This window comes from Aegilops tauschii, chromosome 1 (assembly GCF_002575655.3).
Source record: "Aegilops tauschii subsp. strangulata cultivar AL8/78 chromosome 1, Aet v6.0, whole genome shotgun sequence".
In the NCBI taxonomy this organism is placed as follows: Eukaryota; Viridiplantae; Streptophyta; class Magnoliopsida; order Poales; family Poaceae; genus Aegilops; species Aegilops tauschii.
In genome coordinates this window covers 189,020,279-189,037,388 of record NC_053035.3, presented here as the reverse complement: position 1 = coordinate 189,037,388, position 17,110 = coordinate 189,020,279, and positions in this window count along the sequence as shown.

Genomic DNA, 17,110 nt, shown 5'->3' with positions numbered 1-17,110 from the left:
GCTCGAATCAGAACGCCGACACCTACTGGAGAAGGGTCAAGACGGCGTTCGACGAGCGCAAGATGGTCGACCCCGAGTTCGCCAGCATCCGCATGGATCGCGACGAGAAGGCCATGGCCAACCATTGAGCGACCATCCAATAGGCCTACAACAAGTGGCGTGGGAATCAGGAGGAGGTCATTGCTCGCCCGGAGAGCGGCGCCAACGTTGAGCGTCAGGTATGTCCATGGCTCGCCGGCCCAACTCTTCGTCGTGGACTTCGCCGACACTTGTTTTTCGTCTATGCAGATGGTCCAAATGTTCGACATGTTTCACCAGGACAACAACGACCAGGAGTTCAAGTTACTTCACGTCTTCACCAGGATCGAGTCGTGCGAGAAATGGACAGAGTGTCGGCTCGCTCTCGCCAAGACCAAGGACGATGTCTACAACCTGGACGCGCCTGCCTTAGTGGCGGAAGAAGGGCGTCCTGATGGCAACAAGAAAGCCAAGACGGCGAGGGAGTCGACGCCCGTTGCCGAAAGGCTGCAGTCGTTGATAGAACAGTGCATCGTCGATGCCAGGAGCCACGCCGCCAAGAGGGAGGAGAAGTGATACAGAGCATCCTTCCATCAACCCCATGGATTCTACACCAGCACTTCAAGCCCCACGTGGACCTATGACAAGAGCTAGAGCACGTGCATTGGAAACCGAGGTGAACTCCTTCCTACTTGACATGCATATGGACACAAACGAAACTTGGGTGCTACCTCACCAATATACTCTATGCCTCATTAGGTATGAAGAGGAACACCGCCAAGCAGCTAAGGAGCGCCACCAAGTCCGAGGAGAAGCACCCCAAGTCGCCAAGAACGAAGAAGGAGTCCCCAAGAATCTGGACATAAGGTCCCAGGCGACCCCGTGCGCACGGGCCCCCAAGACCCCGTGCCCACGGGCTACACAGGGAGCTACGGCTGTAGCACCCCGTGTGCACGGGCGTGTACCGTGCGCACAGGGCCTACAGGATGGCCGGCTGATGCGGGCTGTTGGGCCTCCTCTTCGCATCCACTTCACCTCCTACCTACCCAAGCCTATATAATTCGTACCTAGGGACATGTTTAGGGTTAGCAAAGTATTGGCAAGTTACACAGGAGTAATAATAAAGCAGACCTACATGTATATGCATAGTATATCAAAAGGAAGGCTTGAGGGTTTATTTTTGCAGAAAGCTGATTTTATCCTAATAACTACCTAATAGTCAAATTTTTATTTAGTTCTTTTATTACTACAATTAAATACACAAGGTTGAGTTGGCAAAAATCAACTCCAACCTACCCTTTATTAAGTTGCCTAACAAATTTATTAAGTGTCACATCTGTCAAGATCATCCAACAACTGTAATGGCATAGTCGCTCAAATTTACCCATAACCGGGGCACGGCTAATCATGATTAGTTTTAATACTCTGCAGAGTTTTGCACACTTTACCCACTAGACTCAACCCGAAGATTGAGACGAAGTCTTTCAGAAGCAGTCACCTCCACCCCCGGCAGCCGGTACACCTACTCATATCTACATCTGCTAGCTTACCTGGGCGAGGATCCCACAACCTACTCAACTAAGCCAGAGCCCATTTAGCTAGTGGTTGCGCATGGAAGCTACTAGTCACTAAGTCTGTCTGATCTTTTTGAGCCTGGGCGGCCGTCCACTTACATTTAGAGGGTATAAACCATGATGTTCTTGAAACCACCCTTCAATACCAATTCCGCCCAGAGGTGAATTAAGTCCTTAATTACTACGCAATTTGTTATATTTATAATCCTCACATAAGCTCAATGAATACACGAACCACCCCCATCTACAAAGCATAGCAAACTACAACTACCACGATTTGCAAAACACGGGAAGATAGCTCAACAGCATAGCAAAATTATATATTAATCCTATACATGCATATATTCATAGTGTGATATAACTACATGCATAGAAAACAATAGGTAAAGGATGATCAACATGTAACTTGCCTTGGTTCTGGTTCAGAAAGTCACACTCTTGACAATAGCTCGCGTCGCACTCCGGACAATCTACACGTTTCACACAATTCAACAAATCAATCACCGGAACACGAATAGAACCAAAACAAAACCAACAGCAAGAAAACCATTTCAAAAACCCAACAACAGTAGCTTAACAGCACCTAAATTGCACTACGGTCACAATGCAAAAAGAATCACTTGAATTCGATAAGTGGTTTGAAAGATACGGCCTCCGGAAGGTTTAATTCAAATTCAAACGAATTCAAATTTGAACAGTGCAAACATGTGCAAAGTCGGTACTGTGATAATGTGCTGATTTTTTTTGAGTGCACAGGAAAAAGAATTACCTAAATTGGACTTATATAATACTCACAGTAAAATATATACTACTAATATAAACTACAGGAACACTAGTTCCTCACCTAATGCAATTTTAGAAATTCATTTTGATGCAAAAGGCCACACAAACGGTAAAATAACACACAATTAAAATATTTTGGAGATTGCAAAAATTACCAGAACATATCAAACGAACTGGAAATGATATTATGCACATTATGAACATTTTAAACAGGGGAGAAGTCATGTTATCTCCACTCCAATAAATTGCCTTTGTTGCATAATGATTTGAATATTTCAGAAAAAGCAAATAATGCAATAAAAATATGATATGCATATGAATGACCTAATAACAACCTAATTTAGGAAAATTGGGATGTTACAAACCTACCCCCCTTAAGATGAATCTCGCCCTCGAGATTCGGGCTGGCTAGCAAATAGGTGTGGGTGATCCTGCTTGAGATCTTCCTCTCGTTCCCAGGTAGCTTCCTCCTCGGTGTGATGATCCCACTGGACCTTGCATAACTTAATTGTCTTGATGCGAGTAACTCTCTCTGTTGTCTCCAAAATATTAACAGGCTTCTCCTCATATGTCAAATCACTCTCCAACTGAATTGCCTCAAGTGGCATTGTGTCCCTCAATGGAACATCCATCATCTCTGCATGGCACTTCTTCAACTGAGATACATGAAACACATCATGAACTCCTGACAAGGATTCTGGCAACTCCAGCTGATAAGCTACCTCTCCTCTGCGCTCCAAGATCTTGTAAGGTCCCACAAAACGTGGTGCTAGCTTACCCTTAATTCCAAACCTCTTAATTCCACGATGTGGTGAAACTCTAAGATATGCACGGTCTCCTACCTCATATGTCACCTCCTTACGTTTTGCATCTGCATAGCTCTTTTGCCTGGACTGTGCTATCTTCAACCTGTCATGAATCAACTTGACCTTCTCCTCAGCATCTCTAATCAAGTCTGGTCCAAAGAACTGGCGCTCTCCAACCTCATCCCACATCAATGGTGTCCTGCACTTTCTACCATACAATACCTCAAACGGTGCCATCTTCAGACTAGCCTGATAATTGTTATTATATGAGAACTCTGCATAAGGTAAATTATCATCCCAACTGGACCCATAGTCCAAAGCACAAGCTCTCAACATATCCTCCAAAATTTGGTTTACCCTCTCTGTCTGCCCATTAGTCTGCGGATGGAAAGTTGTACTGAACTCCAGCCTGGTGCCCAAGGATTCATGCAACCGACGCCAAAACTTGGATGTGAACTGAGTACCTCTATCAGACACTACCTTCCTTGGAACTCCATGCAGACAAACAATTTTAGACATATAAATCTTTGCTAGCTGAGCACTGGTATAAGTAGTCTTTACCGGGATGAAGTGAGCAACTTTAGTCAAACGATCAACAACTACCCAAATAGAATCATAACCTGACCGAGTCCTGGGTAGACCTGTAATGAAATCCATACCACTCTCATCCCACTTCCAATCAGGTATAGGCAATGGCTGTAACAAACCTGCTGGTATCTGATGTTCTGCTTTAACCCTCTGGCACACATCACATGTTGCAATATATCCAGCAATTTCCCTCTTCAGGCTAGGCCACCAAAATCTTTCCCTCAAATCCAAATACATCTTAGTATTACCTGGGTGAATAGAATAAGGTGGATCATGTCCCTCCTGAAGAATCAACTTCTTGATATCTGCATCTTGAGGTACACAAATACGCTTTTCAAACCATATGACCCCATGTTCATCCTCATGGAAACCTTCTGCCTTACCTTTAACCATATTCTCTTTTGCCTCAGCAATCTCCTTATCACCCTTTTGAGCTTCTCTGATCCTATCAAGCAAAGTAGGCTTTACCTCAAGTGTTGCCAAATATCCCTTAGGAACATCTCCAACCTGAGATTCCTGAACTGCTCACATAACTCCGGTGGCATATTATCAATATTAATTGCATTAGCATGGCTCCTATGACTCAATGCATCAGCAACAACATTAGCCTTACCAGGATGATACTGCACATTCAAATCATAATCCTTAATAAGCTCCAACCATCTCCTCCGCCTGAGGTTCAAATCCTTCTGAGTAAAAATATACTTCAAGCTCTTATGATCAGTAAATATATCACAATGATTACCAATAAGATATGGCCTCCAAGTTTTCAATGCATGCACAACTGAGGCTAACTCCAAATCATGTGTAGGATAATTATGCTCATGATTCTTAAGCTGACGTGAAGCATATGAAACAACTTTACCTTCCTGCATCAAAACACTCCCAAGTCCTTGACGAGAAGCATCACAATATACCTGGAACTCCTTATGTATATCCGGCAGAGTTAAGACTGGTGCTGTAACCAAACGCTGCTTCAACTCCTGAAAACTGGCTTCACATTCATCAGTCCAAACAAATTTCTTCTCTTTCTTCAGCAATTCAGTCATAGGCTTTGCGATCTTGGAAAAGTTCTCAATAAACCTCCTGTAATAACCTGCAAGGCCCAAAAAGCTGCAAATCTCTCCAACTGTCGTGGGTGTCTCCCACTCTGTAACTGCAGCAACCTTAGATGGATCAACTGCAACTCCATTACCTGACACAACATGTCCAAGGAATGCTACCTCATCCAGCCAAAACTCACATTTGCTGAACTTGGCATATAGCTGATGTTCCCTCAGTTTCTCCATTACCAAACGTAGATGCACCTCATGCTCTTGCTTATTCTTGGAGAGCACCAATATATCATCAATGAAAACAACCACAAATTTATCCAAGAACTCCATAAACACCTTGTTCATCATATTCATGAAGTATGCAGGGGCGTTAGTCAATCCAAATGACATAACAGTATATTCATACAACCCATACCTCGCGGTAAAAGCAGTCTTGGGAATATCTTGCTCACGAAACTTCAATTGATGATAACCAGAAGGAAGGTCAATCTTAGAAAACACAGTAGCTCCCTCCAACTGGTCAAATAGATCATTTATCATAGGCAAAGGATACTTATTCTTAATGGTTACCTCATTCAGAGAACGATAATCAACACACATCCTCAAGGTCCCATCCTTCTTCTCCACAAACAAAACTGGAGCTCCCCAAGGTGATGAACTTGGGCGAATAAATCCTTGTGCCTGCATTTCTCTTATCTGCTTCTTCAATTCCTCCAACTCTTGAGGAGGCATTCTATACGGTCTCTTTGCAATAGGTCCAGTGCCCGGTATTAAATCAATAAGAAACTCAATATCTCTATCTGGTGGCATACTTGGCAACTCCTCTGGAAACACATATGGATAATCCCTCACGACTGGCACCTCTTCCAGGCTACCCCCCTTAAGAGAGTTCACCTGTACCTGATCACGCTTATACTTACATACATATTTGATCCTCTTCCCTCCTGGTGCACTAAGAATAATAGATCGACTAGCACAGTCAATACGACCTTTATATAACTGCAACCAATCCATACCCAAAATAATATCCAGCCTTGTGACTTTAATATAATCAAATCTGTAGGAAACACATGCTTCCCAATAGACAAGGTCAACTGATGACAACCAACACCTGCTATCATCTCATCTCCTGGAGAAATCACTCTAATAGGCATACTAAGGGTTTTGGTTGGCAAGAATAGATGAGTTATATATATAATAGGGCTAAAGACTATATATATAATTATATTCTACCCATATGCACAATATGATCAAGGCAACAAAACACAACGACGAATAACACCAACAAACAAACAACAAACAATATGATAATATTATATATATAGTCGAATAATTTCGACAAGATATAATTTAACAAACAAACTACCAATCAAGCAAACAATCTAGTATCTTCATACCACGAAAGTGGGCATAATCAGATACGCTAACACGATAACGTTGCAATATAAAACAAACATGAATGGTGGTCTCAGCACTAGTTCCTACTTAACTGTTCAAGATACTTGAGGGGGTTAACTAATAAACAGCAAGAAGTATAGCTAGTTTATAAAATAATTTTCACTCCTATGGCTTTTCTAATCCATTTTCTAGGGTCACGTCCTACAGTCAACACACTGCTCTGATACCATCTATAACGACCAAACCTCGAAGGATTTGAGTATCTGTGCTTACCGTGCTAGTCCCTGGATCGAACTCGCTAGCACACACAGTATAGATGAATACCAGAATAACAAGTGCATCATTTATTACAACGTATGATCCAGAGTATATAAAATAAAACAATCTGCATAGCACTTGGCTAGCTTTAATCAATCAAATAGCGGAAAGTAGCAGAAAATAACGATGAGTCCCATCATAGCCCACTGGCGATGCTGAGTGCAGACTTGCGACCCTAACAGTACCTTACTCTTCGTCTGAATATCCTGCAACATGAGACGTTGCAACCATATAGGTCAATACTTTGAATGTATTGGCAAGTTACACAAGAGTAATAATAAAGCAGACCTACATGTATATGCATAGTATATCAAAAGGAAGGCTTGAGGGTTTATTTTTGCAGAAAGCTGATTTTATCCTAATAACTACCTAATAGTCAAATTTTTATTTAGTTCTTTTATTACTACAATTAAATACACAAGGTTGAGTTGGCAAAAATCAACTCCAACCTACCCTTTATTAAGTTGCCCAACAAATTTATTAAGTGTCACATCTGTCAAGATCATCCAACAACTGTAATGGCATAGTCGCTCAAATTTACCCATAACTGGGGCACGGCTAATCATGATTAGTTTTAATACTCTGCAGAGTTTTGCACACTTTACCCACTAGACTCAACCCGAAGATTGAGACGAAGTCTTTCAGAAGCAGTCACCTCCACCCCCGGCAGCCGGTACACCTACTCATATCTACATCTGCTAGCTTACCTGGGCGAGGATCCCACAACCTACTCAACTAAGACAGAGCCCATTTAGCTAGTGGTTGCGCATGGAAGTTACTAGTCACTAAGTCTGTCTGATCTTTTTGAGCCTGGGCGGCCGTCCACTTACATTCAGTGGGTATAAACCATGATGTTCTTGAAACCACCCTTCAATACCAATTCCGCCCAGAGGTGAATTAAGTCCTTAATTACTGCGCAATTTGTTATATTTATAATCCTCACATAAGCTCAATGAATACACGAACCACCCCCATCTACAAAGCATAGCAAACTACAACTACCACGATTTGCAAAACACGGGAAGATAGCTCAACAGCATAGCAAAATTATATATTAATCCTATACATGCATATATTCATAGTGTGATATAACTACATGCATAGAAAACAATAGGTAAAGGATGATCAACATGTAACTTGCCTTGGTTCTGGTTCAGAAAGTCACACTATTGACAATAGCTCGCGTCGCACTCCGGACAATCTACATGTTTCACACAATTCAACAAATCAATCACCGGAACACGAATAGAACCAAAACAAAACCAACAGCAAGAAAACCATTTCAAAAACCCAACAACAGTAGCTTAACAGCACCTAAATTGCACTACGGTCACAATGCAAAAAGAATCACTCGAATTCGATAAGTGGTTTGAAAGATACGGCCTCCGGAAGGTTTAATTCAAATTCAAACGAATTCAAATTTGAACAGTGCAAACATGTGCAAAGTCGGTACTGTGATAATGTGCTGATTTTTTTTGAGTGCACAGGAAAAAGAATTACCTAAATTGGACTTATATAATACTCACAGTAAAATATATACTACTAATATAAACTACAGGAACACTAGTTCCTCACCTAATGCAATTTTAGAAATTCATTTTGATGCAAAAGGCCACACAAACAGTAAAATAACACACAATTAAAATATTTTGGAGATTGCAAAAATTACCAGAACATATCAAACGAACTGGAAATAATATTACGCACATTATGAACATTTTAAACAGGGGAGAAGTCATGTTATCTCCACTCCAATAAATTGCCTTTGTTGCGTAATGATTTGAATATTTCAGAAAAAGCAAATAATGCAATAAAAATATGATATGCATATGAATGATCTAATAACAACCTAATTTAGGAAAATTGGGATGTTACACCTATATTTTACTTTTAGGTATTTACTTTTATGCAAAGAGTTAAAGTTTTCCTTCTATTCCTTTTTATTTTTCTCCTTTGGCAAGCATCATATGGTGAGGAAAGATGTAGGCACATATGTCCAGTTGAATATAGATAGCATAAGTTATTATTGTTGACATCACCCTTGAGGTGAATATGTTGGGAGGCAGAACTATAAACCCTATCTTTCTATGTGTCCGGTTGAAACATTTTGCTCATGTGTACGCGGTGAGTGTTAGCAATTATAGAAGACAATATGATGGTTGAGTATGTGGACTTGCCTAAAGGCTCCGATACGTGACCCTTCCTGAAAAGATGATGAATTGTAGTTGCAAATTTGACTAAGAACATAGTTTGTTGGTTTCTAATAGAGTTTTTGCTTTGTACTTCGATTGTGTGATGAACTGTTACTTATTCATGAGAAGTATATGATAAAAGTTCTATGATAAAAGTCCTATGTTTAATTTTGTTGCTGTTGTGATAATAGATGTCTACTACGCAACTTTATTCTTGTAGACACGTGCTGGGCCTCCAAGCGCAGAGTTCTGTAGGACAGTAGCAATTTTCCCTCAAGTGGATGACCTAAGGTTTATCGATCTATGAGAGGTGTATGATGAAGATGGCCACTCTCAAACGACCCTGCAACCAAATACAAGAAATCTCTTGTGTCCCCAACACACCCAATACAATGGCAAATTGTATAGGTGCACTAGTTCGGCGAAGAGATGGTGATAAAAGTGTAATATGGATGGTAGAAATATATTTTTATAATCTGAATAAATAAAAACAACACGGTAGAAAATAGTACACGAGCACAAAAACGGTATTGCAATGCTTGAAAATGAGGCCTAGGGCCCGTACTTTTGCTAGTGCAATCTCTCAACAGTGCTAACATAGTTGGATCATATGATTATCCCTCAAACTGCAATAAAGAATCACTCCTGAGTTCCTATTAGCGGAGAACAAAAGATAGAAATTGTTGTAGGGTACGAAACCATCTCAAAGCTATTCTTTCCGATCAATCTATCCTAGAGTTCGTACTAAAATAAAACAAAGCTATTCTTTCCGATCGATCTATCAAGAGTTCGTACTAAAATAACACCATATGACACACACCAACCAACTCTAATGTCACCTATGATGCGGAGCATCCTATGGTCATCCCCATGGACCTACCATCGTCTCACCAAGTGCCAAGAGGACCTATGACACGAGCACGAGCTAGAGCACTCGAGACCGAGGTGACTTCCTTCCTTAGTGATATCACATATGATCCACTAGAGACATGGCTACTACCTAAGTCCGAAATGTTGTGGATGGTTAGGTACCAAGAGGACCCTCCCGAAGATGCACGTGAAGACGGACAAGTCCCCAAGTTCATGGACGAAGAGAACCAACAGAAGGAGTCAAGAACAGCTTCCAGGCCCTGGACATCCGGCCATGACCGCGGACATCCTGCCCCTAAAGCATCGCCCACAGCAGCCGCCTAGCCGCCAAGTGCCTCCAGGCCCCGGACATCCGGCCCCGATCAGGAAATCTGGCCTCCACCCCGGAAATCCAGACACAGCCTATCCAAAAAGCTTCAAGACCGATCCCGCCAGCCCGGACATCCGGCCCCCCAGCCCAGACATCGGGCTCCTCCTGAAGGCCCGGACATCTGGCCCCGTCTGTCTGCGCAGAGTAAAGGGCCGAGGCCCATGTAGCCCTTCTCCCACCTAGACTATATATACTCCTCCTCCTCCCTCTTTCTAGGGTTAGCGTTGTGATAGCTCATATGTGAGATAGAGCCTCGCTCATCCATCCAGATCTACTCCACCACGAGGGACCGACACCGCTTCGGAGAAGATCCACTTGGATTCAAGACCCCTAACGGGAAGACCTCAAGACCTCCTCACGGAGAAGAACCGGTTACCCTATGTATCGTCTCTTGTTGGATTTGGACCGTGTGATCTCTATGTGTACTGGGATCTAGCATATGTGTGACCGAATCTCGTTGGTTTGAGTGATTCTCTCGTGTTTTCCCTCGTGTTACCCCTCGTGTTCTTCGTGTTCATCGTGGGATCCGCTCCTTTCGTGAAAGATCGGCCGTATAGGGTTCCACCCTACATCATCTTGGTATCATGAGCCACGTTGATCACGATTTCGGAGCCTCCCCTCTTTGTTTTCTAGCCTTGTTTTGTTGATTTTGTCCATAATTCGAAAATTCCCCACAAAAATAGCCCCCAATTTTTTGTGATTTGTTGGTGTGATGAAGTTTTGTTGGATTTGATCCGCGGATTTCGTGTTGGCAGGTAGATCTAGCTTTTCCCCATCTTTTCCGCAATTTCTCCACAAAATCCCCCAAATTTTGCCCCGGATTTGCCTCTTCCACGCGGAGTTCTTCGAGTTCGTCCACAGATCCATAGCCCGGACAGCCGGCCCGACCCCCGGACATCCGGACACCCTGGACATCCGGCCCCTGACAGCATCACTTCCATCCACCGCCCCGTTTCCCGCCTAACTCTCACCAAATTTTTCTTCGGTGCCCACGTACACTTCTGCATACCACCATCACTTCCGCATAACACCATCGCTTTCCGCAAACACCACAATCGCTTACCCACTACCAATTACGATAATTTTGACATGTTTTGCTTTGAGAATTTGAGTTGCGGTCTCCGTTTCCTAATGTGTTTCGGCTACTTAGGGACGGTTCGACATCAACATCACCGCCGCTCATCTTCGCCACAGACTTGTCATCATCAACCACTCCACCATTTTGACACCATACCGTAAGCAAGAACGGTAACCTCATCTTGGTATCGTGATATCATTATACATTCTTGCCATTGCATTGATAACCACCATAGCCCAATTTTGCGTATCTTACCTATCGAGACTAGCCTTTGAGTATTGCCGGCAACGTCACCATGTGCACATTAGTGATCATACTTTACATTGCATACTTGCCATATCATCTTGGTACATATCTTGGTATCATCTTTTGTGTCACAAAGTTGTCATCGCATACACAATTGCTATCTTGGTTCGTGAAGTTTTGCATGAGAAAGAGCCAAACAAAGCTTTTAAGCAAAAGGGAAAGATAAGCAAAGAGCTTATAAGCAAGAACCATAGCATCATACTACATTAAGATTGTCATACTCGATCATCTTCGATCATATCATCGGCAAAACATACATATAGCATACTTGGGATAGAAGTCGTTGCATTTTTTCTCAGTAGGTTGTGCACAAGTTTCGTATCTGCCTATTGTGCAATCGTGCTAGCATCTCTCTAGAGTTGTGCAACAAGAGCATTTTCGTGGATTCCACATCTTGGCTCATTCCTTGGTTGCACGACTCCACTTATCTATTTGCGTGTGTGTTTCTGTGTACCTTATCTTGCTATTGGTCTACTTGTTGCATTTGCAAATTTGTGAATCTTTTCCAACATTATTGAAGCTCACTAACAATTGCATCAAATTTTGTGCCACCATCCTAACCAAGCTCCACCATAAGCTTTTACTTGTGTAGGTGTGATAAACCGACAAGAATTGGTACCAATTGTGCTATTTGCTTGTTCCACATTTGAGTGATCGTTGATCCATCTTCAACATCGGTCAAGGTACATTTGGTATAAGTTCTTCTCCTTCTCCCACTCACATATTTTTCTTGGAATGATGGATAGGCCAAGTACTTCTACCAACCCACTCTTCATCGAGCAAGACGACGACATGTCCTCCTACGTCACAAAGAGCCACCTCTTTGGTACACAACGAGCTTTGCATCAAGAGCAACAAGCAATGAACGAACGCATTGACAACCTCGCCACCGACTTGCGACTCTCCGAGCAACGTACAAGAGACTACTTCGACAACAAGCTCGACAACCACAAACAAGAGAATGACGCAAGAATGGACGAGATTCGTGCTTTGTTGGTCAACCGCTCTTCTACCACTTCGTCCTACTCAAGACGGAGCCGCTCGAGTCGACACTCGGACGACACCATCTCCGGCTCAAGTACCCCGACATCAAACACTCTTCGACGAGCCGCGCGCCAAGACCGTCAAGCGAACCGCAATCCTCTACACGACAACGACTCTCAAGAGCAAGCTCGCGCGCAAGAACATCGACCCCGTCAAAACCAAGCTACCTTCGCGCAAGCACAAGAATGACAATGTCAACGCCAACAACAAGAGGAAGAGCGTGCGCGAGAACACCAAGATGCACAAGATGTCGAGGCACAATGCCAAGAACAGCAACTACATGAAGCTCAAGCACTTGAGGCGCAATGTGCCCTCTGATATTCAAGTCGAGCCGTAGCCACGCGCAACCGTCAAGCCCATGAGCAACAAGAAGCGCTTCATGATGAAGTTCAAGAACGAATATACCAAGCTCGCGTGAATCGTCAAGCTCGGCAAGCTCCTCCACAAGCTCGACAAGAACATCAAGTTCACCAAGAGCAAGAAGATAATGGAAATCCTCCAAGACAAGAGCAACTTGAGGGAGACAATCCTCCTTGTCAAGGATATCATCATCCCCGACCCCAACACAATGAAGAGCAACGTTACGACAAGCTAAAGTTCACCATGCCCAAGTTTTCCGGAAGCAATGATCCCGAAGAGTACCTTTCATGGGCATTGAAGGTTGACAAAATCTTCCGCTTGCACAACTATGAGGAAGAGAATAAGATCGCGATGGCATCCCTTGAGTTCCAAGACTACGTCCTTATTTGGTGGGAACAAGTCATTGAGCGCCGAGCGGCAAGAGGTGAACCACCCATCACAACTTGGGCGCAAATGAAGGATGTCATGAGAGCACGTTTCGTGCCAACCTACTACAATCGCGACCTCTTCAAGAAACTCCAACTACTCAAGCAAGGAACCAAGAGCGTTGAAGAGTACTACAAGGAAATGGAGATTGCCATGATACGAGCCAATGTCACGGAAGATGATGAGCAAACTATGGCTGTAACACCCCGAGAATCATGCTACAGTAACTCTCTGAGATTAAGCTAATCATGTTGCTAAACAGGGCTTGATCACAATTGCATCAAATTTCTTTTCAAACTCCTAGTTCAAACTTCAATTAAAATCAAAGTGGAAAATAAAAGTTTTCAAAAATTTGAACAAAAATGTTCGGTGGGTGCCAAATAATACACTGGTAATTATGGTGGAGAAAACACATTTTTATAAAATACCTAAATACTTTTAAATGAAATAAAACAGAAAAGAAAATAAACAAATAAAAAGAAAAAGCAAAAGAACACAACACAGGCAAAGAAAAAAAAAAGAGAAGGCCCTTCCCCCCCACTGGACCGCTGGCCCAACTGGGCCGACCCCCGGCCCAGCCGGCCTAGCCCATCTCCCACTCCCCCTCGCCCCCTTCCCTGTTCCCCCGACCGGGGTCGGAACAGGGGCCGTCCCCGCCGCACCCCCTCGCCGGCGACGGGGAGGATAAGGGCGCCAGCTCCCCCCGCCTCCTCGGGCCTCTCTCCCACTCGCCCCGCTCTCCTCTCGGCCCCTGCGCCTCCCTCTTCCCCCCAGATCCGCGCCGCTCTCTTCTTCCCCACGCCCGACGCGCTCGCCGCCGTTCCCGTCGTTCACACGGCCACCGTGCCCCAATCGCCACCTCGCCGTGTCATACGCCGTCGCCGCCCTCGACTACACCACCTCCGCCTCTCCGTTGAAGCTCGGAGCCACTGCAACGGCCTCCCCGAGCTCGTCTTCAACTTCGGACGCCGGCGACCCCCTCCTTCCCCGGCGCCGACCTGCTGCTCCTAAGCTCTCACCGGCCTCCGTGTGCCGTGCGGTGAGCCTCTTCCCCCCTCCTCCCCTGTCCTTTCTCTCTCGCGCGCCCCCTAGCTTCTTCCCCGCGCGCGCCCGAACGCCGCGCCGCGGAGCTCGCCGCCGGCGGGTCTCCGGTGACCTTATGGTCACGGGCTCAAGCCCGTTGCACTCCCCACCTCGCGTAGATGCCCCCCAGCCCCTCCGCTTGCTCGATAGCCCGCCGTAGCCTCGTTTCCGTCGGGCACCCGTGCGCGCCGCCGCCTCCGCCGCTCGCCGCCGCCGATTCCGGCCAAGTCCGGCGAAGCCCCGGCCACCCTGGATGCGGCGCTGCGAGCCCTTTCGAATGGGCCTAGCCCCGCTCCTAACCGAGCCCCGTAGCGCGATTCCGGCCAACTCCGGCGAGGGGCCGCCGCTGTTTTGGTCGCCGGAGTTGCTCCGGCGCCGGCCGCCGACGTGGCTGGCCTGGGCCCCCCCAGTGCCACTGCCAGTGGGCCCGTGGGCCCCGTTGACTGGGTCCACCCAGTCAACGTGCTGACTGGGCAGGCCTAGCCACTAACATGCGGGCCCCGCCGCAAAAAAAGGAAAATGTTTTATAAATAAAAATAATTAATTAATCTAATCACTCACTGACAGGTGGGCCCAGTAGTTAATTAACTAAAAATTAATTAGTTTAATCTTCTGTTAACCCACTGTCTATGACAGGTGGGTCCCCCGTGTCAGTTTTGACCAGTCAACCGGACTGTTGACCGCTGACGTCACTCATACGTCATGCTGACGTCATATCCCTTTTCTGTTAATTAAATAATTCCAGAAATTCAAATAATCTTTGAAAATTCATATCTTTTAAACCGTAACTCGGATGAAAATGTTTTCTATATGAAAGTTGCTCAGAACGACGAGACGAATCCGAATACGCAGTCCGTTCGTCCACCACACCTCCCTAACCTATCGAACTAGCAACTTTCCCCCTCCGGTCCGTTTGTCCGAAAACGCGAAACATCGGGAATACCTCCCGGATGTCCCCCCCTTCGCCGGTACCACCTACTGTCGCGTTAGGACACACCTAGCACCGTTCATTGTCATGTCACGCATCGTCATGCTTATGTTTGCATTGTATTTACTGTTTCTTCCCCCTCTTCTCTCCGGTAGACTACGAGACCGACACTGCTGCTGCCTAGTTCGACTACGGAGTTGACGACCCCTCCTACTTGCCAGAGCAACCAGGCAAGCCCCCCCCCTTGATCACCAGATATCGCCTATTCTTCTCTATACTGCTTGCATTAGAGTAGTGTAGCATGTTACTGTTTTCCGATATCCTATCCTGATGCATAGCCTATCCTTGCTACCATTGTTGTTACCTTTACCTGCAATCCTACATGCTTAGTATAGGATGCTAGATTTCCATCAGTGGCCCTACATTCTTGTCCGTCTGCTGTGCTATACTATCGGGCCGTGATCACCTGGGCGGTGATCACGGGTATATACTTATATACTACATACATGACACATGTGATGACTAAAGTCGGGTCGGCTCGTAGGAGTACCCGCAAGTGGATCTTTGTGGCGGAGCGACAGGGCAGGTTGAGACCACCTAGGTGAGAGGTGGGCTTGGCCCTGGTCGGCGTTCGCGGATACTTAACACGCTTAACGAGATCTTGGTATTTGATCTGAGTCTGGCCATTTGGTCTATACGCACTAACCATCTACGCGGGAGTAGTTATGGGTATCCCGGCGTCGTGGTATCAGCCGAAGCCTTCTTGACGTCAGCGACTGAGTGGCGCGCGCCGGATTGGACTGGAACGCCACTAGGCTAGGTCTGCTTCCGGCCGCGTACGCAACGTGCAGGTGTGCATAGGGCGATGGGCCCAGACCCCTGCGCGCATAGGGTTAGACCGGCGTGCTGACCGCTCTGTTGTGCTTAGGTGGGGCTGCGACGCGTTGATCTTACGAGTCCGGGCATGACCCAGGAAAGTGTGTCCGGCCAAATGGGATCGAGCGTGTTGGGTTATGTGGTGCACCCCTGCAGGGAAGTTTATCTATTCGAATAGCCGTGTCCCTCGGTAAAAGGACGACCCGGAGTTGTACCTTGACCTTATGACAACTAGAACCGGATACTGAATAAAATACACCCTTCCAAGTGCCAGATACAACCCGGTGATCGCTCTCTAACAGGGCGACGAGGAGGGGATCGCCGGGTAGGATTATGCTATGCGATGCTACTTGGAGGACTTCAATCTACTCTCTTCTACATGCTGCAAGATGGAGATGGCCAGAAGCGTAGTCTTCGACAGGACTAGCTATCCCCCTTTTATTCTGGCATTCTGCAGTTCAGTCCACTGATATGCCCCTTTACACATATACCCATGCATATGTAGTATAGCTCCTTGCTTGCGAGTACTTTGGATGAGTACTCACGGTTGCTTCTCTCCCTCTTTTCCCCCTTTCCTTTCTATCTGGTTGTCGCAACCAGATGTTGGAGCCCAGGAGCCAGACGCCACCGTCGACGACGACACCTACGACACTGGAGGTGCCTACTACTACGTGCAGGCCGCGGACGACGACCAGGAGTAGTTAGGAGGATCCCAGGCAGGAGGCCTGCGCCTCGTTCGATCTGTATCCCAGTTTGTGCTAGCCTTCTTAAGGCAAACTTGTTTAACTTATGTCTGTACTCAGATATTGTTGCTCCCACTGACTCGTCTGTGATCGAGCACTTGTATTCGAGCCCTCGAGGCCCCTGGCTTGTATTATGATGCTTGTATGACTTATTTATGTTTTAGAGTTGTGTTGTGATATCTTCCCGTGAGTCCCTGATCTTGGTCGTACACATTTGCGTGCATGATTAGTGTACGGTCAAATCGGGGGCGTAACAATGGCACGTTTCTTGAATGGACTCAATCATCTTATCAA